This window comes from Scyliorhinus canicula, chromosome 8, assembly GCF_902713615.1.
Source record: "Scyliorhinus canicula chromosome 8, sScyCan1.1, whole genome shotgun sequence".
NCBI lineage: Eukaryota > Metazoa > Chordata > Chondrichthyes > Carcharhiniformes > Scyliorhinidae > Scyliorhinus > Scyliorhinus canicula.
This window is the reverse complement of record NC_052153.1, coordinates 76,034,759-76,050,621: the sequence shown is the minus strand read 5'-3', so window position 1 is coordinate 76,050,621 and position 15,863 is coordinate 76,034,759.

Genomic DNA, 15,863 nt, shown 5'->3' with positions numbered 1-15,863 from the left:
TAAAGCTCACAGGGCATTAAGACTCCCGCTCTTTTCGGGACGCAGACACTGAGACAGTCAGAGTGCACAAGTCAGTGGACATTATTGCCATGTGGTAGCTAGTAAGTGGTCGAACCAGTAAGAGGTTGTCAGTAGGATTAGTAGAGTGTCAACCCACAGCTGATCATGTACAGCTGTTCATAGTTTAAATAAAACAGTGTTGGATCATCTCCGTTGTTAGACGTTTGTTTCTAGCTTCTCTGCATCCAGTTGCAGTCAACGTCAAACCAACCCACCTAACACATCATAACACACTGTGCACTTTAAAAGAGGAAGCAAGAAACCGACTGTCAGCTGGAGGGGTGTGGCCTAAAGAAGCCTGGAAGGCCAGGCATTGCAACAGAAACAAACTCCAAAGGAAACGTATCTGATTCAATTAAAATGTTGTTTTGGGGGCTGATGAAAGACAGTTTCTGTCTATTCTCTTTTGAGAAATTAACAAATGGGCAGAAAGGAAATGAGAGTTCCTTAAAGGGACACTGTAACAAAGTCAAAAATCTTAAAGGTAACTTATTGAATAAAATCAAAATGTGGTTTTGGGGTCTGATGAAACACTCCAGCCCCTGCAGTGCCCACTGGTCATGGAAGACAATTTCTATCTATAAGTACTCTAAATACTTAATTGAACATATCCATCACCTGTGTAACTTAACAGTATCCTTAACATACCATTAACATGTAATAGTGGTTGTATAAGGATCCGATGGGTTGTGTGCAAAGAAATTAAATGAATTCAGGGTGCTTTCCGTTGCACAGGGGAACAAGGCAGGGATGCCCCATGTCCCCCCTTCTGTTTGAGCTGGTGAGAGAGCCCTTGGCCATAGCATTGAGGCATTCAGATAGATGGAAGGGGATAGTGGGGTGGGGGGAGGGGGGGCGGTACAGTGGAGCATAGGGTGTGCATGTGCTCGGATGATCTGTTGCTGTATATTTTGGACCAGAACCCTTCTGTGGGGGGACATAATGGGACTGTTTAGGACATTTGGGGCATTTTCGGGCTACAAGCTGAATTTGGGTAAAAGTGAGTGTTTTGTGGTGTCTTCTCCAGGGGCGTGTGTTGGATTGCAGGGTCGCCACAACCTACTTCAGGTATTTGGGAGTGCAGGTGCCAGGGATTGGGCACGGCTTCATAAATTAAACTTTACGAGCCTAGGTAGGTAGGGTTAAGGCGGATCTGCTGAATTGGGATAGGCTTCCTCTGTTGTCGGCAGGTCGGGTAGAGGTGGTGAAGATGAAAATTCTGCTGCGGTTTTTACATTTTTATTTAAGTGCTTACCGGTCTGTTTGCCTAAATCGTTTTTAAGGGTGTGAATAGGTTGGTTTCATCGTTTGGCTGGTCAGGTAAAGTGGCAAGGATTAGGAAGACAGTACTTGAGAGGAGGCGGCAGTTGGGGGCTTGGGCCTTCTGATCTTGCTGTACTATTACTGAGAGGCAAATGCGGAGAAGGTGCGAGGTTGGAGGAGGGAGATGGAGGCTTTGTGGGCAAGGATGTAGGCAGGTTCTTGTAGTGGGTCGGGGTTGCGGATGTTGGCAATGGCGCACTCCCGTTTGCCCCAGGGAGGTTCTCGGGGATTCCTGTGGTGGTTGTCAGGCTGAAAATACGGCAGCTAGTGGAATTTAAATTCAATTTAAAAATCTGGAATAAAAAATCCCATCTGGTTCCGGGGCGACGCGGTGGCCCAATGGTTAGCATTGCTTTCTCACAGCACCAGGAAGCCAGGTTCAATTCCTGCCTTGGATGACTGCCTGTGTGGAGTTGGCATGTTTCCCCTATATCTGCATGGGTTTCCTCCCACAGTCCAAAGATGTGCAGGTTAGGTGGACTGACCATGCAAAATTACCCCTTAGTGTCCAAAACTGTGATGGTTAGGTGAGGCTACAGGAATAGGGCGGGCAAGTGGGCCTAGTTTGGGTGCTCTTTCAGAGGGTCAGTGCAGACTCAGTTTGACAAATGGCCCCCTTCTGCAATTTAGTGTTTCTATAACTCTAATGGCCTTTACGGAAGGAAATCTGCCATCCTTGCCTGGCCTAGCCTACATGCAACTCCAGTTCGTCAGCAATGTGACTGACTTTTAAATGTCCCCTGTAATAGCCCAGCAAGCCACCCAGTTTCAAACCGCTACAAAAGTCAAAAAGGATTCACTTGGATTATGCCAAAATTGAGAGAGCCGATCCACAGGCTGGACAAGCCTGACATAGTCATATATGAAGAAATAAAAATTATATAATTTGCTGCCCCACCAAAAACAGTTGCTGGGGTTACCCTTCTAAAGACTCCACCCAAGATGAAAGTTGCTGAAGCATCAGCATAACTAAAGCAGTCGGTCACTCATTTTTGGTCACCATTACAAGGCAGTCAGTTAAAAATTGGGCCCCCTGTTGCAGCTGACCTTCTCAAGTTTCGCTACATGTTTTAATTCTATGCCTCCTCTGTCTTCTGTTGACCCAGATCCCATTCCCAGGCCCATTTCAGATTTTTTTTGCAGTGTCGGCTGATAATGGAGATAAATGGAGATAAACAGAAATGACTTTGACCTTTATGAAATCTAGTCCGATTGACACATTTAGCATGCTGCTGGGAGTTCAGAAAAACAGCTCAAATAGAGACCTATGTTGATCTCTGACCTCTCTTTACTGCACCTATATGCCATTCATCCGAACAAAGGCCAGCAGAAAGAGGATGCTGTTTTCCATATTTCCAAACTCCATTCTTCGGATTCAGGAAATCTTGGGCGGAATCATCCCAGCTTTGAAATATTTTTCGTCTGTGGACCAAAAGTAGGTCCACACCCTCTGGCATTGGCTGGTTGATCTTAAAGGATGCAAATAATTAAGAGGATGCCTCTGCGTTCGCCATCCCATCTGGGTGCATCATCAGGGGTGGACTTCCTCTTTTTGTAATAAAGTATAGCTGGTGACAGAAGTGACATAGACAGATAACAAAATTAAATTAAATTGTGTTAAAGTTTTCAGAATTTATTGAGTCTTGGCGCAAACACATTAATTACAAGTGCAGTCAATTTTGTTTAATTCAAAATCGCTTAACTTGAACAACCTATGAGATTGATAATTTCATGATGTAGAAAATGCAAATGCTATTTTAATAAAGTTGTTTCGTTCAAATGAATCGATAATTTTTCTGTAAAATTAAATTTGAATTAATATGATCAAACAATTGGATCCGAATGCATTATGTTTTATCATAAAGATTTAAATGCTATGTTCTAATCAAAGTTGTTAGTGAAATAATGTATTCATTTTGTTTTGTTACTCAGCAAATACATGTTTAGATAACTTTCAGAAAATGTTTCAGTTCGGTTCCTTAAAGAAAAAAGATCAGGGTGGCCAAATCTCATGGGCCCACTTGGTCTTCCAGTCTTTAAATAATCCTAGTGGAACAAAAGTTCAGTCCACTCTGCTCTAGATTACCATATACCAGGTTTTATAAACAGGAAAACCACAGTTGGCACAAGAGATGCTATTACGAAGTCCTTAGGGATGAAATTGAATTTTACATCAATATATTCATTGAGATATTTAAATTACAGGCTAACATTCAAATGATTCATTTTAAAGGAAGGGGACCAAGTGCAACATATCCAAGTTGGTTGATGATACAAAGTTAGGTGGGAAAGTAGGTTGTGATGTGAATGCAAAAAGGTTTCAAAGGGACATAGATCAGTTAAGTGATTAGACAGAAGATGACAGATGGAGTATAATGTGGAAAAGTGTGAAATTATTTCAACAAACAGGGCGCGTTTCTCCGCTCACCACGCCGGGTGGGAGAATTGCGGGAGGGCCGGGCGACTCATGACATGCCCCCCAGGCGCCCCCCGCGATTCTCCCACTCCCCCTCCCCCTCCCCGCTCGGAAGAATCGGCGCTCGCAGTTTTTCATGGTTTTTCACGACGACCGGCGATTCTCCGACCCGGATGGGCCGAGTGGCCTGCCGTTCACGACCGGTTCACGACGGCGGCAACCACACCTGGTCGCTGCCGTCGTGAACATGGCGCTAAACGCTGGTTTGATGCTTGTGGGGGCGGAGAGGGGAGTGAGCACCACGGCCGTGCTCGATAGGGACGCACTCTTTCAAAGGGATGCACTCTTTCCCCTCCGCCATCCCGCAAGATCAAGCCGCCACGTCTTGCGGGGCAGCGGAAGGGAAGACGGAAACCGCACATTCGCGGCTGACGTCATTAGGCGCGCCGGCCACGTCATTCTCGGCGCTGGTCCTTGATGCCAGCGACAAAGCCCGCGGCCGAGAATAACGGAGCGCCGCTCCTAGCCCCCCGGGTTGGGGTGAATAAGGTGAGAGGAGCAGCCTCCGAGGCCGTCGTGAAACTCGGCCGAGTTCGTGACGGCCTTCTCGATTTTCCATGGGAGCGGAGAATTCCGCCCACAGACTCTGTGTACTCGTGTATACTCAGATCATGAACTTTTACTATAAGTGCTCTTTTCTACCGTCCACCACAGAACTGTGAGATTGAATGCTGAATGAATTCCTGCCGACTGGTGTCCAGACTTAAAAAGTGCTTAATGCAAGTAATCAGAATTATCAATATTATGTCATGTTTCTACGTTTGATGTTATTATAGATAGTTTGATAAAATGAAGCACATAAAACAAACTAAACAAGTTATTGGGATTGAAGGCAGTCAAGTCCCCAGGGCCTGATGGCCTATACCCTAGGGCCTTAAAGGAAGTCCAACGGTCTTGAAATAAACCTGTTGAACTTCAACCTGGTGCTGTAAGACTTCTTACTGTGCTCACCCCAGTCCAATGCCAGCCCAATGCCACACAGTTTGGTCCTCGGGGCCCCAGTTATTTACAATCTATGGGGGTGAATCTCCACTCCGCGGACCAAGTGCCCACGCCGTCGTGAACGGCGTCGTGAACAGGGCCCGGGCACAACCTATTCTGGCCCCCACAGGCGGCAAGCACGGTGCTGGAGTGGTTCACGCCACTCCAGCGTCCTTATGCAGTGGTAAATGGGCGCCGTGGGGGAAGCTCAAGCCTGTGCATGCGTAGTGGGCCATGCCATCCTGCGCATGCGCGGGGAACTTCTTACATGCGCCGGCCCTGACGCAATATGGCGTGGGTGTTCAGGGGCCGGCCGCGGCGAAATGTAGGCCTGGGGGGGGGGAAAGAGGCCGGCCTGCCGATCGGTGGGCTCCGAGCACGGACCAGACCCCTACGGTGACCCCCCCAGTGAAGGAGCCCCCTCTCCCCTCACAGGCCACACCCCCCCCCCCCCCCCCCGAGCATTCCCACAGAGTTCCCGCTGGCAGCGTCCAGGGGTGGATGGCGCCAGCAGTGCCCTGTCATGTCAGAGCGGCCGCTCGGCCCACGCGGGCCGGAGAATCGCCGCTCGCCGTTTGCGGCGGTTCTCCGAGCGGTCTGGCACGATTTGTGTGGCGCTAGTTTCGGGCGGGTTGGAGAATTGCGTGCAGGGTCGGGCCGGCGTGGCACAATTCATGCGGTGCCCGGCCATTCTCTCACCCAGGGGGGAGAATACCGCCCTATATTAATTACTTTTATGTCGGGATAGAAGGTCCTATAGTCAAATTTGCAGATGACAATAAAATAGATGGGATAGTAAGTTACATTGAGAAAATAAGAAATTTACAAACGGATATAGATAGGCTTGGTGAATGGGTAAAATTCAGCAGTTGGAGTTTAACATGGATACATGTGAGATTATCCATTTTGCTTGGAAAAATGGAAAGGCAACTTATTATCTAAATGGAGAGTAACTTCAGAGTGCTTTGGTGCAGAGGGATCTGGATGTTAGAAAATACCAAAGTATATCATGGAGTTCCCCTGAGCCACAACTTTGAATAGATTTTGGTTATGGGGTGCACAAGGGCCCACTTTCCAGGTGTGATGCAACAGAGAACTAAAGTATTTTTAAAACAAATCAATGTTTATTCTATGAAATAAATCCACAGTAAACATCTTACCAACTACCAACACTGATAACCCCGAAAAAGATACAATACTCTATAGGTAACCCTTAGTAATTTTCCTAAAAATATCCATGAACCAAAACACTTTTTAACAAAGACAGTAGGTTTGAATTCTCTACAGAGACCAGTTATCATTTTTAAATTATTAAGTGATCTAAATACCTTGTGCAGGATTCTCTGATCCAGAGGCTAAGTGTCGACACTGTCGTAAACGCCGTTGTGTTTCTCGACGGCATCAACATGGCCTCAGGAACAGCGATTCTGACCCCTACAGGGTCAGAATCCCAGGTGTCAGATGGGCGCCGTGGGTCTGCGCAAGCGCAGTGGGACCAGAGCCAACGTGCGCATGCGTGGTGGCTCCCTTCTCCGTGCTGGCCCCGATGCAACATGGCGTAGGGCTACAGGGGCTGGCGAGGAACAAATGAGGCACCCAGCCCGAGAGGTCAGCCCACCGATCGATAGGCCCTGATCGTGGGCCAGGCCACAGCGGAGGCCTCTCCCCCGGGGTCAGACCCCCCCCCCCCAACCAGGCCGCGCCCGGATGCAAGCACGCTGAGGACCTGCCGGGTAAGAGCAGATGTGAACGGTGCCGGTGTAACTCGGCGCTATTTGCTAGGCCGCTCGGTCCATCTCGGGCAGAGAATCACCGGGGGAGGTGGGGGGGGTGGGCCGTAGAGCTGCCCCCGACCAGCACTGCGCCGACTGCGCCGGCCTGGCCTGGGTTGAGAGAATCCCGCCCCTTGTTTAACATACAGAGACAGTAGTATGCATCTGCTTGGTTTGAATGCAGCCCTCCAACTGAAAGTGAAACTAAAACACAGAGCCAAAAAGAGCTTCTAGCTCAAAACGAAAGTAAAAGGCAGAATCACATTCCAGCTCCACCCACACAATGACATCACTGCAGCCAGTTGATAAAACACACTTTTCTTAAAGGGACTCTCACATGACTGTGTCCTTGTGCATGAATCTCAGAAAACTAGCATCCAGATACACCAGCTAATAAGGAAGGCAAATGGGATTTTGGCCTTTATATGTAAAGGGATAGAATATAAAAGTCGGGAAGTGTTGCTGCAACTGTACAAGGCATTGATGAGACTGCACCTGGAGTAATGTGTCGAGTTTTGATCCCTTTATTTGAGGAGGGGTATAGTTAAATTAGAGACAGTGTAGAGGAGGTCCACTAGATTGATGCAGAAATGAGGGGTTTGTGTTATGAAGAGAGATTAAGCAGTTTAGGCCTATACTCGGGTTTAAAAGAATGAGAGATCTAATTGAGGTATATAAGATGATAAAATGTATTGACAAAGTAGACATGGAGCGAATGCTTCCTCTTGTGGGACAATCTAAAATGAGAGGTCATAGTTTTAGGATCAGGAGTAGCAATTTTAAAACAGAGATGAGGAGAAATTACTTCTCAAAGATCATGAATCTGTGGATTCACTGCACCAGAGTGCAGTGGATTCTGGGACTTTGAGATAATTTAAGGAAGAGAGAGATAGATTTTTAATTGGTAATGGGTGGAAGGATTATGGCGAGCAGGTAGGAAAGTGGAGTTGAGGCCGAGAGGAAATCAGCCACAATCATGTCGAATTACGGAGCGCGTTTGAGGGCTTGAATTGCCTACTCCTGCTCCTAATTCTTATGTAGAAAAATGCAGAGTATTGTACAGTAACTCTCAGTGGCAGGATTTTCCATTCCCTCCGAAGTAAATGGAGTTTGGAATGGCTCGCGGCATTTTATGGCCCCGCCCATGGCGCGACGAGGCCATGAAATTCTGTCCAGTGAATTATACAACCGTAGAAGATAAATATAACTTTATTCTAAACCATGTTCCAAAGTCAGCATTGAGTCATGTTCATAGTTAATAGAGTACAGTGCTTTAGTTTTAAATGTCTGGCGAATCATTGTGATATTAGGACGACACGATCACCACAATGTGTTGTGTTGCTTCTCCAGGATTTCAACCATTGTTCTTTCAAAGTTGTAGTGGATGATCGTGAGATCCACATGGATATTACTGGTAAAAATATTTAAATATATGAATGGACAATTAATTTGATAGCAACAATTTTTATTTAGGAAAATCTCAAAATGTCAATTACACCTTTCTCTTGTAAAGTAGCTTGAGTTTACTGTTCTCTCCAGACATCCTGGGCTGGATTCTCCGCAGCCCTGCGCCAAGATCATGTTTGGCGCGGGGGTGGATAATTGAAGTTTAGACCAAATTGAGTCCAGCGCCGCTCCGGGCCCCGAAGAACTGCACGTCTGCGAATTACGCCGTGCAGCTGGGGGGCCATTGACAGAGGCACCCAGTGACACTCGCTCCTGACCGGCCGAGTTCCCGACGGCGTGGAATTAATGTGGTGTGGCCTGTCGGGACACTGCCCTGGTTTTGGGGGGGGAGGGGGGGGGGGGTGCGGTTTGGTGTTATGAGCGGCCGGGGCAGCAATTGGGCCGGTCTGATGCAACGGTGCGCGGCCTGTCGGGGGTGCCTAGATTGTGCGTGTTGGTCCACGGACCGAGTCTATCATGGCGCTCGCCGCGGCTACTGGAGGCCGTCGCCGTGCACCCTGGAACCGGAGGTGCGGGGGCCCGTATCCGCAGCCAAAGCTGCGTAAAGCTCCCCAGGTCCCTGCTAGCCCCTAGGAGGTAAGTAAATCGCCTTTTATTTTTTGCAGGAAGCTAGGGAGTGCAACACCATTGGGCGCGATTCTCCCAAAACGGGAGAAATCGTAAAGCTGGCGTAAAACCCGTGCGGGTTTTACGGCAGCGCGCCCCTTCCCGACCGGGGACCGATTCTGGTCCCCGGTCGGGGCTAGCAGCCCGACGCCGTAGGCTCCGGCAAGACGGGCTTAACGAAAATCGTTAAGCCCGCTTGCCGGAGTTAGCGCCGGCTGACGCGTCATATGACGTCAGCCGCGGATGCGCAGTTTGGAAGACTCCAACCCGCGCATGCGCGGGTGACGTCATCGCGTTTTTGCGCGAAACCCGTGCATGCGCGGGCCGGGTTGCCCCTCAGCCGCCCCGCGAATGGATACTGCGGGGCGGCGGAAGGACAAGTAGTGCGCGGGCATCGGGCCCGCTGCCCGCGATCGGTGCCCACCGATCGCGGGCCCATGGCACCCTTGGCACGGCCGTGGTACTGCCGTGCCAATCGGTGCCATGGTTATTAATAGCGAGTTTGTGACGCCGTTTTTACGAACGGCAAGACCAGGTGTGTTTGCCGTTCGTAAAAACGGCGGAAAGGGCTGGGACTTCGGCCCATCTACCAGCTGAGAATCGCTGCCGGCCGTAAAAAAACGGCGGCAGCGATTCGGGTCGGGACTTCGGCGGGGGGGGGGGGAGAATAGCGGGAGGGCGGCAAAAATGTCGGGAAGGCCCTCCCGCTATTCTCCCACCCGTCGTGGGGGGCGGAGAATTTCGCCCATTGTTTTTACTCCGGCGTGGGGACATAGCCCCATTTTGGGAAAATCCTTCTTCATAACTTGCTTGGCATAATTATCTCCTAATAATATCTGTTCAACTGTCAAAGGCTGAAATAATTAACGTACAGTGTGTGTACAGGAGCCCTGAAAGATTAATTCTTTTAGGCTTGCAGCCAAATAAAACAGCACCAGAACAACTGAAGATTCCAGCTGTCCCGCTTCAACAGAGTTCTTTTCAAACAGAAATCCTCACACTGGTTTCCTGTGCCAGTTCTCGGATCACTGGGAGTGAATTTGTTACATTTTAAACAAATATCCCAGCTAAGGAAGTTATAAAGAAAATGGGTTGGGGTGGGGAGGAGGGGTGGGGGGGGGGGGGGGGGGGGGAGGTGAAGAATCTTCCAGTTTTTAAAGTAGTGGAGGCAATTTACAGTTCCTGACACGATGAGCGAGGAACTCAATAGTGATTGCGAGGGTGTTAAAATAATTGTTAGAAAACCATGGCAACAAAAAAGGGAAATAATTACTGTAAACTTACTGAAAAAGCCGAAGGAGCCCCACATGGATTGAAAGTTCAATGAATACAAATTTTGCAACGCATGGTACAGGAAGCTATTTATAATTGTGGCTGGAATAAATGAAATGCTGTAACTTTATATTGTTTCAAATCGCGATAGTGCATGAAGTATAAAATCAAATATGTCAACATGACCTGTTTTCTCTCCTGCTTCTAACTTTAGTTTTCCATTGTTTATGGCTATAAATAGGGTTTTAAGTACAAAAAGGTAGACCTTGGCTGTGTCATATGGTGTAATATGGGTCATCGCCACTCAGCAGCTTGTTTTAAGTCTTAGAAGTAAAAATTCAGACATGTGTAAAATGGGCTGCTGCTAAACATACATTTTACACTACTGGACAAAGTCAAGACTTACCCCAAAAGGTTTTGTATGTTGTAAAGCTATTCCTTCGACCAGTGAGACCCATTGCTGAGCTGTCAATTTGTCCCCTTATTTAATATTGTTCACCTCCTGGTGTGACAAAGATGTCTTTAAATCCTCTTGGCAGTTATTACTGAGACACAGGAGACAGTGAAAACGTTAAAATATTTACCTCGTCGCCACCCCCCCCTGAAATGTTCCCCCCCCCCCTCCCGAGTATCACTTTTTCTTTCTGCACAAGCACAAATATAAATATAAATCCAAAAGCACTTGAACAATAGCCTAGGTTTTAAGCAGCATAAAATAGGAACATGGGGCGGGATTCTCCGACTCCCCGCCAGGTCAGAGAATCGCCGGGGGGGCGGCGTGAATCCCGCCCCCGCCGTCCGCCGAATTCTCCAGCACCGGAGATTCGGCGGGGGCGGGAATCGCGCCGTGCCAGTCAGCGGCCACTCGCAGCGGCCCCCCCCCCCCGCGATTCTCTGGCCCGCGATGGGCCGAAGTCCCGCTGGTTTTTTGCCAGTCCCGCCGGCGTAGATTAGACTAGGTCCCTTACCGGTGGGACCTGGCAGCGCGGGCGGGTTCTGTGGTCCTGGGGCGCGGGGCAATCTGGCCCCGGGGGGTGCCCCCACGGTGGTCTGGCCCGCGATCGACGTCCACGGATCCGCTGGCGGGCCTGTGCCGTGGGGGCACTCTTTTCCTACGCGTCGGCCGTGTCAGCCTCCGCGATGGCCGACGTGTAGGTGAACCCCCCCACATATGCGCGGAGCTGACGTCAGCAGTCGCTGACGCTCCCGAGCATGCGTGGACTCACGCGGCTGGCGGAGTCCCTTCGGCCCTGGCTGGCACGGCGCCAAATGCCTTCCATGCCAGCCAGCGGGGTGCAAACCACTCCGGCGCCGGCCTAGCCCCTGAAGGTGCGGAGGATTCCGCAGCTTTGGGGCGGGCCGACGCCGAAGTGGTTCACGCCACTCCATCCCACCAGAACCCTCCATCCCGCCGGGTACGGGAGAATCCCGCCCATGATTTATTTCAAACATGATCTTTGATTTGATTTGATTTGATTTATTATTGTCACATGTATTAGTATACAGTGGGAGAAAAGTGTTGTTTCTTGTAAGCTATACAGACAATACATACTGTACATAGGGAAGGAAGGAGTGTCTGCAGAATACAATGATACAGTTAGAGCAAGGGGTAGTGAAAAGATCAACTTAATACGAGGTAGGTCCATTCAAAAGTCTGATGGCAGCAGGGAAGAAGCTGTTTCTGAGTCGGTTGGTCCATGACTTCAAACTTTTGTATCTTTTTCCTGACGGAAGAAGGTGGAAGAGAGTATGTCCGGAGTGCGTGGGTTCCTAATTATGCTGGCTGCTTTTCCGAGGCACCGGGAATTATAGATGATCTGGTCTTTTCGGAGGCCATTTTGTGATATTTGTTGGGAAGAAATGGCTAAAGGAGCACCACTGTTGAGTTTTAAGGAGCCTTTTTGGAGAATAAATGTTCTCTAGTGGCTTAATGAAAATGAGAGTCTGCAGTGTGCAATGGCTTATGCGCCTTCTTTGTATTACTAGGAAGATGTTTTAGGTGAAATGTTTCACCATTGCCATGGAATTGAAACCAAAGGTTTGCAATGGAAATGAAAACTGGGAGAAGTGGCTAATGGACGGCTGCTCAAATATTATAATTTTACCCTGTCACTGAAGATCAAAATGGTGATACTGAAGCTTAGAGAATTAAATTTGAGGACAGATTGCTTATCCGCTTAAATATGAAAGATTTTGTGGTGGTGGGGTGTGTGTGTCTGAGAAAGATCTCATCAAAATGCTTAAAATGATAAGAGGGTTCAGTAGACTAGGTAGCGAGAAACAGTTTTCACTGATGGGTGAATTCAGAACATAGGAACAGGAGTAGTCCATTCAGCCCATCAAGCCTGCTCCACCATTCAATATGATCATGGCTGATCATCCACTTCAATGCCTTGTTCTCATACTAGCTCCATATCCCTTTATATCACTAGAATCTAGGGGCTGGTTTAGCTCACTGAGCTAAATCGCTGGCTTTTAAAGCAGACCAAGCAGGCCAGCAGCACGGTTCGATTCCCGTACCAGCCTCCCTGGACAGGCGCCGGAATGTGGCGACTAGGGGCTTTTCACAGTAACTTCATTGAAGCCTACTCGTGACAATAAGTGATTTTCATTTCAATTTAGAAATCTGTCTATCTCTAAACATACTCAATGACTGAACTTCCATAGCCCTCTGGGGTAGAGAATTCGGAAGAATCAGTCTTCAGAAAGAAAAATTGCTCCTCATCTCGGTCCTGAAGTGGCTTTCCTCTTATTTTGAAATTGTGTCCGCAGGTTCTGGACATACCAAGCAGGGAAACATCTTACCTGCAACTACCTTTCTCCCTTTAAGTATTCTGTAGGTTTCAATAAGATCACCATGATCATACAATCAGCGCCATAGTGAAATCTGGAAACATTTCTTCACACAAAAGGTGGTGGTTGTCTGGGATACTATTCTCCAAAGGAGTGTGGATGCTGGGTCTGTTGTTAAGTCAGGAAGCGGGGGATTCAGGATAACTTATGCAGGATTTTGCCTGCTATGGATGAAAAGGAAATGCCTTGATGGTTTCCATTGCATGATTTATCTCCATTCATGCGGATAGTTAAAATTGTCACATTCCTGAAGTTGGGGTTGAGGGAGCGGGAGGCGGGGGTTCTGTTTATTCTCAAATCCATAGGATGAGTGCATGGAACCTTGATGTGAGCAAAAGTCAAATTGCTTTGAAACCCTCAACTGGAATAACATCTGGGCAGTAGTCCGGGTCTGTTTGAATGCTCTCCTATCAATGGTGATTCAGCCATGGATTCCACCAGAGGATACTAGGTGGGTCATCCTGGAGAGTATATGGATTCACATTTGAGGAATTGTCCTAAATGTTCTTCACAGCATCAATGTATGGTATTGTCAGCTTTAAGAAGACCAACAGCATCTTGTGAATGAGCAGGGTTTTGTCTGTTTGACTTTTGTCTACAAAAAGCCCTCATGGCTTCACAAACGTTGTGCATGTCATGATGATCAATAAACTGTTGGGTCGCTCAAGCTTTGTCTTCCCCACATATCCTTTATCTTCAGGATTTCGGTGACCTTTACGTTAGTGATGGAAAGGGATAAGTATACCCCGCAGGGCAAGAGTTATAGCTGGGGGAAGGGCAATTATGATGCCATTAGACATGACTTAGGATGTGTAGGTTGGAGAAGTAGGCTGCAAGGGTTGGGCACACTGGATATGTGGAGCTTGTTCAAGGAACAGCTATTGCATGTTCTTGATAAGTACATGCCAGTCAGACAGGGAGGAAGGGGTCGAGCGAGGGAACCGTGGTTTACCAAAGAAGTGGAATCTCTTGTTAAGAGGAAGAAGGAGGCCTATGTGAAGATGAGGTGTGAAGTTTCAGTTGGGGCGCTTGATAGTTACAAGGAAGCGAGGAAGGATCTAAAGAGAGAGCTGAGACGAGCAAGGAGGGGACATGAGAAGTCTTTGGCAGGTAGGATCAAGGAAAACCCAAAAGCTTTCTATAGGTATGTCAGGAATAAAAGAATGACTAGGGTAAGAGTAGGGCCAGTCAAGGACAGTGGTGGGAAGTTGTGTGTGGAGGCTGAGGAGATAAGCGAGATACTAAATGAATACTTTTCATCAGTATTCACTCAAGAAAAAGATAATATTGTGGAGGAGAATGCTGAGACCCAGGCTATTGGAATAGATGGCATTGAGGTGCGTAGGGAAGAAGTGTTGGCAATTCTGGACAAGGTGAAAATAGATAAGTCCCCGGGGCCTGATGGGATTTATCCTAGGATTCTCTGGGAAGCCAGGGAAGAGATTGCTGAGCCTTTGGCTTTGATTTTTAGGTCATCATTGGCTACAGGAATAGTGCCAGAGGACTGGAGGATAGCAAATGTGGTCCCTTTGTTCAAGAAGGGGAGTAGAGATAACCCCGGTAACTATAGGCCGGTGAGCCTAACGTCTGTGGTGGGTAAAGTCTTGGAGAGGATTATAAAAGATACGATTTATAATCATCTAGATAGGAATAATATGATTAGGGATAGTCAGCATGGTTTTGTGAAAGGTAGGTCATGCCTCACAAACCTTATCGAGTTCTTTGAGAAGGTGACTGAACAGGTAGACGAGGGTAGAGCAGTTGATGTGGTGTATATGGATTTCAGTAAAGCGTTTGATAAGGTTCCCCACGGTCGGCTATTGCAGAAAATACGGAGGCTGGGGATTGAGGGTGATTTAGAGATGTGGATCAGAAATTGGCTAGTTGAAAGAAGACAGAGAGTGGTAGTTGATGGGAAATATTCAGAATGGAGTTCAGTTACGAGTGGCGTACCACAAGGATCTGTTCTGGGGCCGTTGCTGTTTGTCATTTTTATAAATGACCTAGAGGAGGGCGCAGAAGGATGGGTGAGTAAATTTGCAGACGACACTAAAGTCGGTGGAGTTGTAGACAGTGCGGAAGGATGTTGCAGGTTACAGAGGGACATAGATAAGCTGCAGAGCTGGGCTGAGAGGTGGCAAATGGAGTTTAATGTGGAGAAGTGTGAGGTGATCCACTTTGGAAAGAATAACAGGAATGCGGAATATTTGGCTAATGGTAAAATTCTTGGTAGTGTGGATGAGCAGAGGGATCTCGGTGTCCATGTACATAGATCCCTGAAAGTTGCCACCCAGGTTGATAGGGTTGTGAAGAAGGCCTATGGTGTGTTGGCCTTTATTGGTAGAGGGATTGAGTTCCGGAGCCATGAGGTCATGTTGCAGTTGTACAAAACTCTGGTACGGCCGCATTTGGAGTATTGCGTACAGTTCTGGTCGCCTCATTATAGGAAGGACGTGGAAGCTTTGGAACGGGTGCAGAGGAGATTTACCAGGATGTTGCCTGGTATGGAGGGAAAATCTTATGAGGAAAGGCTGATGGACTTGAGGTTGTTTTCGTTAGAGAGAAGAAGGTTAAGAGGTGACTTAATAGAGGCATACAAAATGATCAGAGGGTAAGATAGGGTGGACAGCGAGAGCCTTCTCCCGCGGATGGAGGTGGCTAGCACGAGGGGACATAGCCGTAAATTGAGGGGTAATAGATATAGGACAGAGATCAGAGGTGGGTTTTTTACGCAAAGAGTGGTGAGGCCGTGGAATGCCCTACCTGCAACAGTAGTGAACTCGCCAACATTGAGGGCATTTAAAAGTTTATTGGATAAGCATATGGATGATAAGGGCATAGTGTAGGTTAGATGGCCTTTAGTTTTTTTTCCATGTCGGTGCAACATCGAGGGCCGAAGGGCCTGTACTGCGCTGTATCGTTCTATGTTCTATGTTCTATGTGTGTCAAGCCTAAGCTGTTGGTATGGTGCCATCTTGAGTTGTGACCTTGGTTTTTCTGCCAGACAATGAAGGAAACTTGGGCTGGATTCTCCGTAGGCCTTCGTAACGCGG